Here is a 17,549-nt window from a genome sequence, read left to right as displayed (position 1 = left end):
CAGAGAGATTTAGGGAGGCAAAGACCATCACAAGGTCAGAATTGGGGATGTTCACTGATGATGACACAGTGTTTCGTTCCATTCACAACTCCTCTGATAATGAAGCAGTCTGTGCCCGCATGCAACAAGACCTGGGTGACATTCATGCTTGGGCTGATGAGTGGCAAGTAACATTCACACCACACAAGTGCAAGGCAATGACCATCTCCAACAAGAGAAAGTTTAACCACCTCCCCATGACATTCAACGGTATTACCATCACCGAATCCCCCACCATCAACATGCTGGGGGTCACCATTGACCAGACACTTAACCAGACCAGCCACATAAATACTGTGACTACAAGAGCAGGTCAAAGGATTGATATTCTGCAGCGAGTGACTCACCTCCTGACTGACTCCCCAAAGCCATTCCACCATCTACAAGGCACAAGTCAGGAATGTGATGGACTACTCCCCACTTGCCTGGATGAGTGCAGCTCCAACAACACTCAAGAAGCTCGACACGACCCAGGACAAAGCAGCTCACTTAACTGGCACCTCATCCACCATCTTAAACATTCACTCCCTCCACCACCTGTGTACCATGGCTGCAGTGTGTACCATCAACAAGATGCACTGCAGCAACTCGCCAAGGCTGCTTCGACAGCACCTCCCAAACCCACGACCGCTATCACCTAGAAGGACAAGGGCAGCAGGTGCATGGGAACACCACCACCTCCAAGTTCCCCTCCAAGTCACACACCATCCTGACTTTGAACTATATCGCGAGTATAAAAGGCTCCAGAGACCCAGGTAGGCCTCAGTGCGGAGCGAGAGTCGGCGGGAATCGCGGAGCAGAGCGGCGAGTATAAAAGGCTCCAGAGACCCAGGTAGGCTTACCAGTCTTGGAACTCAGAGGGAAGGAGAGAAGTAAAGAGTAATCTAAGTGTGACATCACCAGAAAGTAGGTAAGTGATTGGTTGGTGAGTATTTCTCTCTTTTTAAACTTTAACTCTGTGGTTTATAGTTTCTAAAGTCTCTGTGGTGTAGCGGGGACTGTTTATAAACCAGGGCCCTTAAATATACTATTTAACTGTAGTGTAATTGGTGGGATTAATTTGATTTAATTTAATTGCAATTAATTAAAGGGTAAGTCATGACAGGAGAGCCCGGCCCCGTTGTATGCTCCTCCTGCGCTATGTGGGAACTCAGGTACACTTCCTGTGTCCCTGACAACTATGTCTGCAGGAAGTGTGTCCAGCTGCAGCTACTGGCAGACCGCATTGCGGCGCTGGAGCTGCGACTGGATTCATACTGGACCATTCGCGAGGCTGAGGACGTCGTGAATAGCACGTTTGATCAGTTGGTCACACCACAGGCAAAGGTTGGACAGGCAGAAAGGGAATGGGTGACCAACAGACAGAGTACTAGGCACAGGCAGGTAGTGCAGGGGTCCCCTGTGGACATCCCCCTCTCAAACAGATACACCACTTTGAGTACTGTTGGGGGAATGGCTTACCAGAGGAAGGCAGCAGCAGCCAACTTCCTGGCACCAGGGGTGGCTCTGCTGCACAGGACGGGAGGAAAAAGAGGGGAAGAGCTATAGTAATAGGGGATTCTATTGTAAGGGGAATAGATAGGCGTTTCTGCGGCCGCAAACGAGACTCCAGGATGGTGTGTTGCCTCCCTGGTGCAAGGGTCAAGGATGTCTCAAGCGGCTGCAGAACATCTTGGAAGGGGAGGGTGAACAGCCAGTTGTCGTGGTGCATATAGGTACCAACGATATAGGTAAAAAGCGGGATGAGGTCCTAAAAGCGGAATATAGGGAGTTAGGAGGTAAATTAAAAAATAGGACCTCAAAGGTAGTAATCTCAGGATTGCTACCAGTGCCACGTGCTAGTCAGAGTAGAAATAGAAGGATATTTCAGATGAATACGTGGCTAGAGGAATGGTGCAAGGGGGAGGGATTCAAATTCCTGGGACATTGGAACCGGTTCTGAGGGAGGTGGGACCAGTTCAAACCAGATGGTTTGCACCTGGGCAGGGCCGAGGCCGATGTCCTAGGGGGAGTGTTTGCGAGTGCTCTGGGGGAGGATTTAAACTAAAATGGCAGGGGGTTGGGAACCTGAGCAAGCGGACAGAGGAAAGGGAAACAAGGATAAAAGCAAAAGATAGGAAGGAGAAAAACAAAAGTGGCAGTCAGAGAAATCAACGGTTTAAATCAAACATGGCCGCAGTAAATAATAATTCTAATAGGTGTAAGAGCGTTAAAAAAACAAGCCTGAAGGCTTTGTGTCTTAATGCGAGGAGCATTCGTAATAAGGTGGATGAATTAGCTGCGCAAATAGAGGTAAACGAATATGCTTTGATTGGGATTACGGAAACATGGCTCCAGGGTGGCCAAGGCTGGGAACTCAACATCCAGGGGTATTCAATATTCAGGAAAGATAGGCAAAAAGGAAAGGGAGGTGGGGTAGCATTGCTGGTTAAAGAAGGGATTAACACAATTGTAAGGAAGGATATTAGCTCTGATGATGTGGAATCTGTATGGGTAGAATCGAGAAATACCAAGGGGCAGAAAACGTTAGTGGGAGTGGTATATAGACCTCCAAACAGTAATGCAGAGGTTGGGGATGGCATTAAAAGGGAAATTAGAGAAGCGTGCAATAAGGGCACAGCAGTCATCATGGGTGACTTTAATCTACATATAGATTGGGCTAACCAAATTAGTAACAATACTGTGGAGGAGGAATTCCTGGAGTGTTTAAGGGATGGTTTCCTGGACCAATATGTCGAGGAACCAACCAGAGATCAGGCCATCTTAGACTGGGTATTATGTAATGAGAAAGGATTAATTAGCAATCTTGTTGTACGAGGCCCCTTCGGTCGGAGCGATCATAATATGATCGAATTCTTCATTAAGATGGAGAATGAAGTAGTCGACTCAGAGACTAGGGTCCTAAATTTAAATAAAGGAAACTACGATGGTCTGAGGCATGAGTTGGGTAGGATTGGTTGGGGAATGTCACTCAAAGGGTTGACGGTGGATAGGCAATGGCAAACATTCAAAGACCGCATGGATGAACTACAGAATTTGTTCATCCCAGTTTGGCATAAAAATAAAACAAAAAAGGTGACTCAACCGTGGCTAACAAGGGAAATTAGGGATAGCATAAGATCCAAGGGGAGGACATATAAATTGGCCAGAAAAAGCAGTAAACCTGAGGATTGGGAGCAGTTTAGGATTCAACAAAGGAGGACAAAGGGATTAATTAAGAGGGGGAAAATAGAATATGAGAGTAAGCTTGCATGGAACATAAAAACTGAGTGTAAAAGCTTCTATAGATATGTGAATAGAAAAAGATTGGTGAAGTCAAGCGTAGGTCCCTTGCAGTCAGAAACAGGGGAATTTATAATGGGGAACAAAGAAATGGCCAGCCAATTAAATACATAGTTTGGTTCTGTCTTCACAAAGGAGGACACAAATAACCTCCCAAAGATGTCGGGGAACATAGGGTCTGATGAAAGGGAGGAACTGAAAGAAATCAGTATTTGTAGGGAAATGGTGTTAGGGTAATTGATGGGATTGAAGGCCGATAAATCCCCAGGGCCTGATAATCTATATCCTAGGGTACTTAAGGAAGTGGCCCTGGAAATAGTTGATGCTTTGCTGATCATCTTCCAGCATTCGATGGAATCTGGAACAGTACCCATGGATTGGAGGGTAGCTAATGATACCCCACTATTCAAAAAAGGTGGTAGAGAGAAAACGGGGAATTACAGACCGTACGCCTGACATCGGTAGTGGGGGAAATGCTAGAGTCTATTATAAAAGATGTAATAGCAGAGCAGTTGGAAAACAGTGACAGGATCGGACAAAGTGAACATGGATTTACAAAAGGTAAATCGTGCTTGACTAATCTACTGGAATTTTTTGAGGATGTAACTGGTAAAATAGATAAGGGAGAACCAGTGGATGTGGTGTATTTGAACTTTCGGAAGGCTTTCGATAAGGTCCCGCATAAGAGATTAGCGTGTAAAGTTAAGGCACATGGGATTGGGGGCAAGGTATTGACTTGGATAGAGAACTGGTTGGCAGACAGAAAGCAAAGAGTTGGAATAAACAGTTCTTTTTCCGAGTGGCAGGCGGTGACTAGTGGGGTACCGCAGGGATCGGTCCTTGGGCCCCAGCTATTCACAATATATATTAATGATCTAGACAAGGGAACTAGATGTAATATCTCCAAATTTGCAGACGACACAAAGCTGGGTGGGCGTGTGTGCTGTGAGGATGCCGAGAAACTCCAGGATGATTTGGACAGGTTGGGTGATTGGGCAAAAGCATGGCAGATGCAATATAACGTGGATAAATGCGAGGTTATCCACTTTGGTGGCAAAAACAGGAAGGCAGATTATTATCTGAATGGCAATAGATTGGGAGAAGGGGAAGTGCAACGAGACCTGGGTGTCCTTGTGCACCAGTCGCTGAAGGTAAGCATGCAGGTGCAGCAGGCGGTTAAGAAGGCAAATGGCATGTTGGCCTTCATAGCGAGAGGGTTTGAGTACAGGAACAAGGATGTCTTGCTGCAGTTATACAGGGCCTTGGTGAGACCACATCTTGAGTATTGTGTGCAGTTTTGGTCGCCTTATCTGAGGAAGGATGTTCTTGCCATGGAAGGAGTTCAGAGAAGATTCACCAGACTGATACCTGGGATGGCAGGAATGACGTATGAGGAGAGATTGGGTCGATTGGGCTTGTACTCGCTGGAGTTTAGAAGAATGAGAGGGGATCTCATTGAAACGTATAAAATTCTGACAGGACTGGACAGACTAGATGCAGGAAGGATGTTCCTGATGGTCGGGGAGTCCAGAACCAGGGGTCACAGTCTAAGGATAAGGGGTAGGCCATTTAGGACAGAAATGAGGAGGAATTTCTTCACCCAGAGAGTGGTGAACCTGTGGAATTCTCTACCACAGAAGGCAGTAGAGGCCAATACATTAAATATATTCAAGAAGGAGTTGGATATATTTCTTAAGGCTAAAGGGATCAAGGGGTATGGGGAGAAAGCAGGGACCGGGTACTGAATTTGGATGATCAGCCATGATTGCTTTGAATGGCGGAGCAGGCTCGAGGGGCCGAATGGCCTACTCCTGCTCCTATCTTCTATGTTTCTATGTTTCCTTCATTGTCGGTGGGTCAAAATCCTAGAACTCCCTTCCCAACAGCACTGTTGGAGTACCTTCACCACAGGGACTGCAGCGGTTCAGGAAGGCGGCTCACCACCATCTTCTCAAGGGCAATTAGGGAAGGGCAATAAATACAAGCCTTGCCAGTGATGCCCAAATCCCGTGAATGAATTTAAAAAAGCTGACCTTAAACTTGTGGTGTAAATGCATTGCAAAATAATGATCTTATGTGGCTGTATTATAGTGCCACACAAACAAAAATTACAGGCTTTAAAAGGGAGATAGCACCCATTTGAAAGGGAGTGCCTATTTTACAAAAAATAAATTAGATGCAATTATGTAGAACTGTTTAAATTAAAACATGAAACAAAACACCCTGTAGCTATTGATGAACCTGTAGCTAATTTTTCCACATGGGCCGTGATTATACTAACCTCGGTGGGTCCGTGGCAGGTGGCTTCGGTGGTGGGTCCCCACCCCGCTGCTGTCTCCACCCTGGCCTCTGAAATGAATTTCCCCTGATTGGGCTAGTTGAACCCTCCCAGCACACTTGCCGGTCAAATAGAGGAAGCGGGTCTGGAGACGTCATTTGATGACGCGTCATCAGCCGATTTCCTTAAAGGGACCTTGCCCAAATTTAGTTTGACATTTATGCTGTTAGTGTTCTACAGTGTTAGTGTTCTACAGCATTGAAGTACTGCAAACAATGACAAGCACTGCACAGAGGTGCAGGGCTGCACCCAGGCTCTTCCATGACTCCTTCCATACGCTTATATGCTTATGGAGGGAGTCACATCACGCAGGGAGGTCCTCTTCCCTTCCCATGGGCGGAAGAGACCTCCCCAGGAGATCAACACAGTCTGGTCGCACATTGCACAGGAGGGCACAAGCAAGGATGTGGTCAGGAGGACCTGGGTGCAATGCCGCAAACGTTAGTACAAAGCCACACTCAACCTCCTCCTGCTGGGCCTCTCATCACATCCCTATCACTCTGCCTTCCCTACCTTACTCCTGCACATCCTTACTTTTTTTAATTAATTCATGGGATGTGGACGTCACCGGCAAGGCCAGCATTTGTTGCCCATCCCTAATTGCTCTCAAGAAGCTGCCTTCTTGAATACAACGGAGTGGCTTGCTAGGCCATCTCAGAGGGCAGTTAAGAGTCAACCACATGTGGGTCTGGAGTCACACCAACTTATCTTGCACCTTCACCCATCCCTCTCTATCTACATTATCACATCATCATCTCATTAGCCACCCCTCACACTTACCCTCATCCTAGTCCAATCACACCAACTAACAACACACAAGGGTAGGCACTTGGGTGTTTTATCCAATGTTCATGTAAAGTTTCTGTTAATGTGGTATCAAACATTGAAACCTTTATTTTCAACACTTTGCATTCTTGGACAGATTTGTGTGCACCTTTGGAAGTGGCTTAGTGAGTTGCAGTGAATGGTGAGAAATAATGGTACCCCTCGCAATGGTGATGAGTGTGAAAAGAATAGCTTGGACATTGCAGGGGTGCTTTATGTTGTTGCTATGGGGTGGTGCCAACCTGGCGCATCATGTGACAGCCAGGGTGTACAGCGTCAAATGAAGTAAATCTGGCCATGGTGAGGCCATCCCTGGCCTCCTGGGCGGCAATGTGGTTGGGTGCTGATGCCCTCTGTTCTGTGCAGCATCAGGTGATTGCAGAGAAGGTTGGTGGTGTTGTTGTTGGTGCTGCTGGTGTTGGAGCTGATCTTGGCAGGATTCTGAGGACCAAGGTGAGAGAGTATAAAGGGCACCCATGCTGATAGAATAGGTGGCAGGTGGAAGTAGAGATGACAGAAGCGATCTGCCAATGGTGAGACAGGTAATGAGGTCAGACTGGATGGAGACTTGTGTAGAGACTTGCAGCATGGCGAATCTTTTGTGGAAATGCAGTGAGGAAGAGTTTGTGGCTGAGGGAAGATATCTCTGTAAGTGGGAGCTTTTACTGTACATTTGAAGCTGTCAACTCAACAGCTGATTCAATGGCCACTGAAATACCACCTCAACTTGACAGACGTGATCTATGACCAGCATGGATCCCATGGGCGAGCTGTCAAATGCAGAAGGTGAGCTGAAATTAATTCTTAAGTGGCTCTAAACAAGTCACTAATTACCTGAATTGGGTCCCCCACTGTGAACCCGCCGCTGCATGTCGGGTCTGCTCAGCGCTGACAGATCCGACATCGAGGAAAGGCGCATAGCAGCAGGTTCACAGCGGGGTCCCGACCCGGTGGGGGAAAAAAAAACATTTTCCCACCCGACCTGCCACCAACTGCGCCCGCTGACCCCCCCCCACCCCGCAAAATCCAGCCCGTTGTTTTCCAGACATCCTATACATGACTTGAGTTAAAATCCCACCATGGCAGTTGGGAAATTTAAATTCAGTTAACTAAATAAATCTGCAATGAAAAGCTAGTATCACTATTGGTGATTGAAGGAGTTAAAAGTTAGTTTAGCAGCTTAACTGACTAGCTGGCTGATGTAATAAAGGAGAAGTCTGGCAGAACAAAGACAGTTGCTGACAGATGGAAAAAGCATATTACACGATGATTGGGGGGAGTGAAAGAAGGCGAGGAGGTCGTACAATGAACAATGGGCCGCCAATCAAGGATGAGTGGTCAATACTTGGAATGGAAGGAGAATAAATGAGATAAACAAGATGTGTTTTGCGAAGATGTGGTTAAGTGTATGTAAATTGGATAAGAGCTAAAGAGTAGAACAATGGAAGATGTGGAAACAGGGCAAATGAGATAAACAAGATGTGTTTTGTGACGATGTGATTAAGTGTACGTGACTTGGACAATTAATTGGCCAAGTCCCGAAGATATGAAGGAAACAAGATGTAAGATTGTATATAAGCCAACTGCTCGAATGTAAAAATTAGACTCTCGTTTCAGCTGCGGCTGAGAGAGCCTCTCCCTACACGTGCTTGAATAAAGATCACTTGAAAACAGTACACGCTCGTCTCCGTTTGCTTTGGGGCAGAGAGAAAACCCCCAACAGTAATCATGAAACTACCGGATTGTCATAAAAACCCATCTGGTTCACTAATGTCCTTTAGGGAAAAAAATCTGATGTCCTTTCCCAGTCTGGCCTATATGTGACTCCAGGCCCACAGCAATGTGGTTGACTGTTAACTGCCCTCTGAAATGGCCTAGCAAGCCACTGTTGTATAAAACCGGTACGAAGAACTATAATAATAATAAAACCGGACAGACCATTTGGCATTAACCTAGGCACCGGACACGACAAAGACACGCCCAGCCAGGTCAACCCTGCAAAGTCCTCCAAATTAACATCTGGGGAGTTGTCCCACAGACTAGTTAAGCAACAAACTGACATAGTCATATCCACAGAATCATACCTTACAGCCAATGTCCCAGACTCCTCCATCACCATCCCTGGGTATTCCTGCCCCATCAGCAGGACAGACAGACCCACTAGATGTGGCGACACAATGGTATACAGTCAGGAGGAAGTGACCCAGGGATTCCTCAACATTGACTCCGGACCCCATGAAGTCTCATGGCATCAGGTCAAACATGGGCAAGGAAACGTCCTGCTGATTACCGTCCTCCCTCAGCTGATGAATCAGTACTCCTCCATGTTGAGCACCACTTGGAAGAAGCACTGAGGGTAGCAAGGGTACTCTGGTTGGGGGACTTCAATGTCCATCACCAAGAGTGGCTCAGTAGCACCACTACTGACCGCACTGGCTGAGTCCTGAAAGACTTAGCTGCCAGACTGGGCTTGCAGCAGGTGGTGAGAGAACCAGCATGAGGGAAAAACCTACTTGACCTCGTCCTCACCAATCTACCTGTGGCAGATGCATCCGTCCATGATAGTCTTGGTAGGAGCGACCACCGCACAATCCTTGTGGAGATTAAGTCTCGATTTCACATTGAGGACACCCTCCATCGTGTTGTGTGGCACTACCACTGATAGATTCAGAACAGATCTAGCATCTAAAAACTGGGCATCCATGAGGCGCTGTGGGCCATCAACAGCAGCAGAATTATATTTCACCACAATCTGTAACCTCATGGCCCGGTATATCCCTCACTCTACCATTACCATCAAGCCAGGGGACAAACCCTGGTTCAATGAGGAGTGTAGAAGAACATGCCAGGAGCAGCACCAGGCTTACATAAAAAAAAGAGGTGCCAACGTAGGGAAGCTACAACACAGGACTACATGCATGCAGAAGCAGCATGCTATAGACAGATCTAAGTGATCCCACAAACAACGGATCAGATCAAAGCTCTGCAGTCCTGCCACATCCAGTCGTGAATGGTGGTGGACAACTAAACAACTAATGGTTGGAGGAGGCTCCATGAACATCCCCATCGTCAATGATGGCGGAGCCCAGCACATGAGTGCAAAAGACAAGGCTAAAGCGTTTGCAACCATCTTCAGCTAGAAATGCAGAGTGGGTGATCCATCTCGGCCTCCTCCTGAGGTCCCCACCATCACAGAAGCCAGTCTTCAGGCAATCTGATTCACTCCACATGATATCAAGAAATGGCCGAGCGCACTGGATACAGCAAAGGTTACGGGCACCAACAACATCTCGGCTGTCGTGCTAAAGACTTGTGCTCCAGAAGTAGCCGCGCCTCTAGCCAAGCTGTTCCAATACAGCTACAACACTGGCATCTACCCGACAAAGTGGAAAATTGTCCAGGTATGTCCTGTGTATAAAAAGCAGGACAAATTCAATCTGGCCAATTACTGCCCCATCAGTCTACTCTCAAATCATCAGCAATATGATGGAAGGGGTCGTCGACAGTGCAATGCAGCGGCACTAACTTACCAATAACCTGCTCACCAATGCTCAGTTTGGGTTCCGCCAGGACCAATCGGCTCCAGACCTCATTACAGCCTTGGTTCAAACATGGACAAAAGAGCTGAATTCCAGAGCTGAGGTGAGAGTGACTGCCCTTGACATCAAGGCAGCATTTGACCGAGTGTGGCATCAAGGAGCCCTAGTAAAACTGAAGTCAATGGGGATCGGGGCAACGTTCGCTCTAATTCATCGATTTGATGGTGAGTAAGTGTCGTGCAGCCTGGGACAGGCTTTCCAATGTTAAATTTCGCACGTGCACAAAACTGCGAATGGGCTGCGCAGCCCCTTACAGGGGCAGCACATCCCCCCCAAAAATTAGGGGGAACATTGATCAGGGGGCAAACTCTCCAGTAGCTGGAGTTATACCTAGCACAAAGCAAGATGGTTGTGGTTGTTGGAGGCCAATCATCTCAGCCCAGGACATCGCTGCAGGAGTTCCTCAGGGCAGTGTCCTAGGCCCAACCATCTTCAGCTGCTTCATCAATGACCTTCCCTCCATCATAACGTCAGAAATGAGAATGTTCACTAATGATATGCACAGTGTTCACTTACATTTGCAACTCCTCAGATAATGAAGCAGTCCGTGCCCGCATGCAGCAACATTCAGGCTTGGGCTGATAAGTGACAAGTAACATTCACGCCACACAAGGGCCAGGCAATGACTGTCACCAACAAGAGAGAGTCTAATCATCTCCCCTTGACAATCAACGGTATTACCATCGCCGAATCCTTCACCATCAACATCCTGGGGGGGGTTACCATTGACCAGAAATATAAACCGGACCATAAGAAATAGGAGCAGGAGTAGGCCATTCGGCCCTTCAAGCCTGCTCCGCCACTCAATGAGATCATGGCTGATCTTCTGCCTCAGCTCCATTCACCGGCCCTATCGCCATATCCCTTGATGCCCTTACTAGTCAGAAATCTATCAACTTCTGTTTTGAATATACCCAATGAATGAGCCTCCACAGCCCTCTGGGGTAAAGAATTCCAAAGATTCACCACCCTCTGTGTGAAGAAATTTCTTCTCATCTCATTCCTGAATGGCCTACCCTTTATTCTGAGGCAGTGGCCCCTGGTTCTAGACTCCCCAGCCAAGGGAAACATTCTCCCAGCATCCACCCTGTCAAGCCCTGTAATAATTTTGTATGCTTCAATGAGATCCCTTCTCATTCTTCTGAATTCAAGAGAATACAGGCCTAGTTTACTCAATCTCTTCTCATACGGCAGTCCCGCCATCCCAGGAATCAATCTCGTGAACCTTCGTTGCACTCCCTCTATGGCAAGTATATCCTTCCTTAGGTAAGGAGACCAAAATTGTACACTGTACTCCAAGTGTGGTCTCACCAAGGTCCTACATAATTGGAGTAAGACTTCTTTACTCCTGTACTCAAATCCTCTTGTAATGAAGGCCAGCATACCATTTGCCTTCCTAATAGCTTGCTGCACCTGCACATTCACTTTCAGTGACTCATGTACAAAGACACCCAGGACCCTTTGAGCATCTGCATTCCCCAATCTTTCACCATTTAGGAAATACTCTGCCTTTCTGTTTTTTCTACCAAAGTGGATAACTTCACATTTATCCACCTTATATTCCATCTGCCATGTTCTCGCCCACTCACTGAGCCTGTTGAGATCCCTCTGAAGCCTCTTCACATCTTCTTCACAACTGATACTGCCACCTAGCTTTGTATCATCAGCAAATTTGGAAATGTTACTGTGACTACAAGAGCAGGTTAAAGGATGGGTATTTTGCAGTGAGTGATTCACCTCCTCACTGACTCCCCATAGCCTTTCCACCATCTACAAGGCACAAGTCAGGAATGTGATGGAATACTCTCCACTTGCCTGGATGGGTGCAGCTCCAACAACACTCAAGAAGCTCGACGCCATCCAGGACAAAGCAGCCCGCTTGATTGGCACCCCATCCACCACCTTAAACATTCACTCCCTCCACCAACGGCGCACCGTGGCTGCAGTGTGTACCATCAACAAGATGCACTGCAGCAACTCGCCAAGGCTTCTTCGATAGCACCTCCCAAACCCGTGAGCTCTACCACTTAGAAGGACAAGGGCAGCAGGTGCATGGGAACACAACCGCCTCCAAGTTCTTCTCCAAGTTACACACCATCCTGACTTAGAAATATATATCGCCATTCCTTCATCGCCACTGGGTCAAAATCCTGGAACTCCCTTCCTAACAGCACTGTGGGAGTACCTTCACCACATGGACTGCAGCGGTTCAAGAAGGTGGCTCAATGCCACCTTTTCAAGCGCAATTAGGGATGGGCAATAAATGCTGGTCTTGCTAACGACACCCACATCCATGAATGAATTAAAAAAAGCTTGCCCCCCTGTCCTCTTTTTGGTCAAACATCTGTTTTTTTGAGCAGACAATCCTTTTGTTTTTATTTTAAAGCAAACAAAGTACCATGTGTCCAGTTTTCTGGGGTTTTACCCATTTTTGGCAGATATTTTTTTCATCCTGGAAAATATCAAAACCCAAACAATTCAAACTATTTTAGTCCCTGCAAAACCACTAGTGTTTTGAAAAGAGGTTCAATACCACCAGCATGAAGAGCAGCTCGTCCAGATTTAAAATATTAAAATGTCTTATAAATACTTTACACTATAACTAAGAACCAAGATAATGTCTCCAAATATATAGAAATGAATACTAAAAAACGTGCACAAAATATGACAAAGATTAAATCTGTAGCATCTAAGCAAAAAACTGAAAACATGCAGGAGACAGAGAAAGGGGCTGCATTGAAATAAATGTGCTCTGCATACCAGTTAAATGTGTGGGCACATAACAATTGAAATAATTTGCCTTAATGCAATTTTTTTTAAAAGGTTTCCCCTTAAGCCACATCCTGGCCCTGCCTCTGTCCTTACACCTCTGTAAAGCACTTTGGGTCTTTATTATTCAGCATGTAATGCGGAGGTCAGGGATGGCATTAAATGGGAAATTAGAGAAGCGTGCAATAAGGGCACAGCAGTTATCATGGGTGACTTTAATCTACATATAGATTGGGCTAACCAAATTAGTAACAATACTGTGGAGGAGGAATTCCTGGAGTGTATACGGGATGGTTTCCTGGACCAATATGTCGAGGAACCAACTAGAGGTCAGGCCATCTTAGACTGGGTATTATGTAACGAGAAAGGATTAATTAGCAATCTTGTTGTGCGAGGCCCCTTGGGTCAGAGCGATCATAATATGATAGAATTCTTCATTAAGATGGAGAGTGAAATAGTTGGCTCAGAGACTAGGGTCCTGAATTTAAATAAAGGGGACTACGATGGTATGAGGTGCGAGTTGGGTAGGATTGATTGGGGAATGACACTCAAAGGGTTGACGGTGGATGGGCAATGGCAAACATTCAAAGATCGCATGGATGAACTACAGAATTTGTTCATCCCAATTTGGCATAAAAATAAAACAAAAAAGGTGACTCAACCATGGCTAACAAGGGAAGTTAGGGATAGCATAAGATCCAAGGAGAGGACATATAAATTGACCAGAAAAAGCAGTAAACCTGAGGATTGGGAGCAGTTTATGATTCAACAAAGGAGGACAAAAGGATTAATTAAGAGGGGGAAAATAGAATATGAGAGTAAGCTTGCAAGCAACATAAAAACTGACTGTAAAAGCTTTTATATGTATGTGAAGAGAAAAAGATTGGTGAAGTCAAGCGTAGGTCCCTTGCAGTCAGAATCAGGGGAATTTATAATGGGGAACAAAGAAATGGCAGACCAATTAAATACATAGTTTAGTTCTGTCTTCACAAAGGAGGACACAAATAACCTCCCAAAGATGTCGGGGAACATAGGGTCTAATGACAGGGAGGAACTGATAGAAATCAGTATTTGTAGGGAAATGGTGTTAGGGAAATTGATGGGATTGAGGGCCGACAAATCCCCAGGGCCTGATAATTTACATCCTAGGGTACTTAAGGAAGTGGCCCTAGAAATAGCAGATGCATTGTGGGTCATCTTCCAAAATTCGATAGACTCTGGAACAGTACCCATGGATTGGCGGGTAGCTAATGTTACCCCACTGTTCAAAAAGGGTGGTAGAGAGAAAACGGGGAATTACAGACCGGTAAGCCTGACTTCGGTAGTGGAGAAAATGCTAGAGTCCATTATAAAGGATGTAATAGCAGAGCACTTGGAAAAAAGTGACCGGATCGGCCAAAGTCAACATGGATTTACAAAAGGTAAATCGTGCTTGACTAATCTACTGGAATTTTTTGAGGATGTAACTGGTAAAATAGATAAGGGAGAACCAGTGGATGTGGTGTATTTGGATTTTCAAAAGGCTTTCGATAAGGCCCCGCATAAGAGATTAGCATGTAAAATTAAGGCACATGGGATTGGGGGCAAGGTATTGACTTGGATAGAGAACTGGTTGGCAGACAGAAAGCAAAGAGTTGGAATAAACGGCTCTTTTTCCGAGTGGCAGGCAGTGACTAGTGGGGTACCGCAGGGATCGGTCCTTGGTCCCTAGCTATTCACAATATATATTAATGATCTGGATGAGGGAACTAGATGTAATATCTCCAAGTTTGCAGATGACACAAAGCTGGGTGGGTGTGTGTGCTGTGAGGAGGATACCGATAAACTCCAGTATGATCTGGACAGGTTGGGTGATTGGGCAGAAGCATGGCAGATGCAATATAACGTGGATAAATGTGAGGTTATCCACTTTGGTGTCAAAAACAAGAAGGCAGATTATTATCTGAATGGCAATAGATTGGGAGAAGGGGAAGTGCAACGAGACCTGGGCGTCCTTGTGCACCAGTCGCTGAAAGTAAGCATGCAAGTGCAGCAGGCGGTTAAGAAGGCAAATGGTATGTTGGCCTTCGTAGCGAGAGGGTTTGAGTACAGGAACAAGGATGTCTTGCTGCAGTTATACAGGGCCTTGGTGAGACCACATCTGGAGTATTGTGTGCAGTTTTGGTCGGCTTATCTGAGGAAGGATGTACTTGCCATGGAAGGAGTGCAGCGAAGATTCACCAGGCTGATACCTGGGATGGCAGGAATGGCATATGAGGAGAGATTGGGTCGATTAGGCTTGTACTCGCTGGAGTTTAAAAGAATGAGAGGGGATCTCATCGAAACTTATAAAATTCTAACAGGACTAGACAGACTAGATGCTGGAAGGATGTTCCCGATGGTCGGGGAGTCCAGAACCAGGGGTCACAGTCTAAGGATAAAGAGTAAGCCATTTAGGAAAGAGATGAGGAGGAATTTCTTCACCCAGAGAGTGGTGAACCTGTGGAATTCTCTACCACAGAAGGCAGTGTAGGCCAATTCATTAAATATATTCAAGAAGGAGTTGGATATATTTCTTAAGGCTAAAGGGATCAAGGGATATGGAGAGAAGGCAGGAACAGGGTACTGAATTTGGACGATCAGCCATGATCTCATTGAATGGCGGAGCAGGCTCGAGGGGCCAAATGGCCTACTCCTGCTCCTATCTTCTATGTTTCTATGTTATGCTATAGGTGAGTCAAGGCACATGGATGAGTCGGACATGTGGAGAAGGGAACCAGCTAGAGTGGGCAGCTGTTAAATTTTGCCAATTAAGTTGAGTTGCAATGAGTTAAAATGAGTAGCAGAAGAAAGGGAAGATTGGAAACTGACAACAGACTTTGAACACTAGTTTATTTTCTGGTACAAATAATTAACACCAATTTGAGGCTGGATATATAGCTATGGTTTGAATAGAAAAAGAGCACGTACATGATGAGCTGATGAGCTTTGTGGCAGACAAGATTGGAGTCCCATGAACGAATCCTTCCAAAATAAGCAGAGTAAGTGGCTGAGTGTAGAAGTGTGGAGAAGTGAGTTAAGTCCATGAAGTGGGATGGGTAGGCAGGGGTCTGTGGGAGCAGCGATGGGAAGATTCTTAAGAAGGCTTCAGATGAGAGGACCAATGATGTGTTGAAGAGGATTAAGAGTGTAGCAGAGAAGGTCTTGGAATTGACTGCTAACATCACATGAGAAAAGGATTAAGGTAAGAATGACTGTGCAGCAGGGATGTTGGCAGCAAATTTAGAATTGTACTTCTTCCAAATGGCATCCTCCTCCCCACTACATTATCAATTTTGCATTCTGTTTCATTTTAAACACCTTTGTAAAATAAAAATAATAGATTTATTATAGGGAAAATCAGTGACATTTGAGTTTATTCATCGTAAAGAGACCAGGTTAGGTAAGGGTATCAAGGGATATGGAGCTACGGTGGGTAAATGGAGTTAAGGTACAGATCAGCCATGATCTAATTGAATGGCTCGAGGGGCTGAATGGCCTACTTCTGTTCCTATGTTTCAATCAGACCTCAAACGTTACACTCTTCCACCCCTCTTCACAGGAGCACTCCCATCCCTCTTCACACACCTCACACTCTCTATTCATCTTCCCCAATTCACAAAGCCACTCCTTTCCTCTTATCATCTCCTTCAATTCACAGAAGTACTTTCTCGTTCTAAGCTCTGGCACTTATATCTGGAGTCCCCCAAGGATCTATCCTTGGCCCCCTCCTATTTTTCATCTACATGTTGCCCCTCAGCGACATCATCCGAAAACATGTCAAATTCCACACGTACACTGACCCAGCTCCACCTCACCACCACCTCTCTCGACACCTCCACTGCATCTGATTTGTCACGCTGCATTCCCTGGCCACTGTCTGAGGCTGAACCAGACTGTTCGCAACCTTGCCGTCCTATTTGACCCTGAGCTGAGCTTCCAACCCCATATCCTCACCATCACCAAGACTGCCTACTTCCACCTCGTAAGACCGCCCGTCTCTGCCCTGCCTCAGCTCATCTGCTTCTGAAACCCTCATCCATGTTTTCGTTACCTCCCGACTTGACTAATCCAATGCTCTCCTGGCCAGCCTCTCATCTTCCACCCTCCGTAAACTTCAGCTCATTCAAAACTCTGCTGCCCGTATCCTAACTCGCACCAAGGCCCTTTTACCCATCACCTCTCTGCTCGCTGATTTACTTTGGCTCCCGGTCCAGCAATGCCTCAAATTTAAATTTCTCATCCTTCTGTTCAAGTCTCTCCTTGGCCTTACCACTCCCGATATTTGTAACCTCCTCCATCCCTACAACCCTCCAAGAACTCTGCGTTCCTCCTATTCTGGCCTTTTGTGCATCCCCTATTTCCTTCACTTCACCATTGGCAGCTTGCCTTCAGCTGCCTAGGCCCTAAACTCCGGAATTTCCTCCCTTAACCTCTCCTTCTCTCTCGCCTTTCTCTACTCCTTTACGACGCTCCTTAAAACCTACCTCTTTGACCAAGCTTTTGGCCGTTTGCCCTAATATCTCATGTGGCTTGGTGTCAAATTTTGTATGATAACACTCCTGTGAAGCACCTTGGGATGTTTTACTACATTAAAGGTACTATATAAATGCAAGTTGTTGTTGTAACCTCATCTCCCTTCCAGTTCATGTTTGCACTCTTCTCCTTCAGTTTACACC

General features: G+C 46.1%; 1 protein-coding gene across 1 annotated transcript in view; it reads right to left on the bottom strand.

Moving 5' to 3' along the window:
• egln3 (egl-9 family hypoxia-inducible factor 3) overlaps nucleotides 1-17,549 on the bottom strand; it is a 71,965-nt gene that overhangs the window by 52,446 nt on the left and 1,970 nt on the right. The gene's annotated exons all lie outside the window — the stretch shown is intronic.

This window comes from Somniosus microcephalus, chromosome 12 (genome assembly GCF_052327205.1).
Source record: "Somniosus microcephalus isolate GS21.2 chromosome 12, FLI_Smic_1.0, whole genome shotgun sequence".
Lineage (NCBI taxonomy): Eukaryota > Metazoa > Chordata > Chondrichthyes > Squaliformes > Somniosidae > Somniosus > Somniosus microcephalus.
This window is presented reverse-complemented; position numbering and strand designations above follow the sequence as displayed.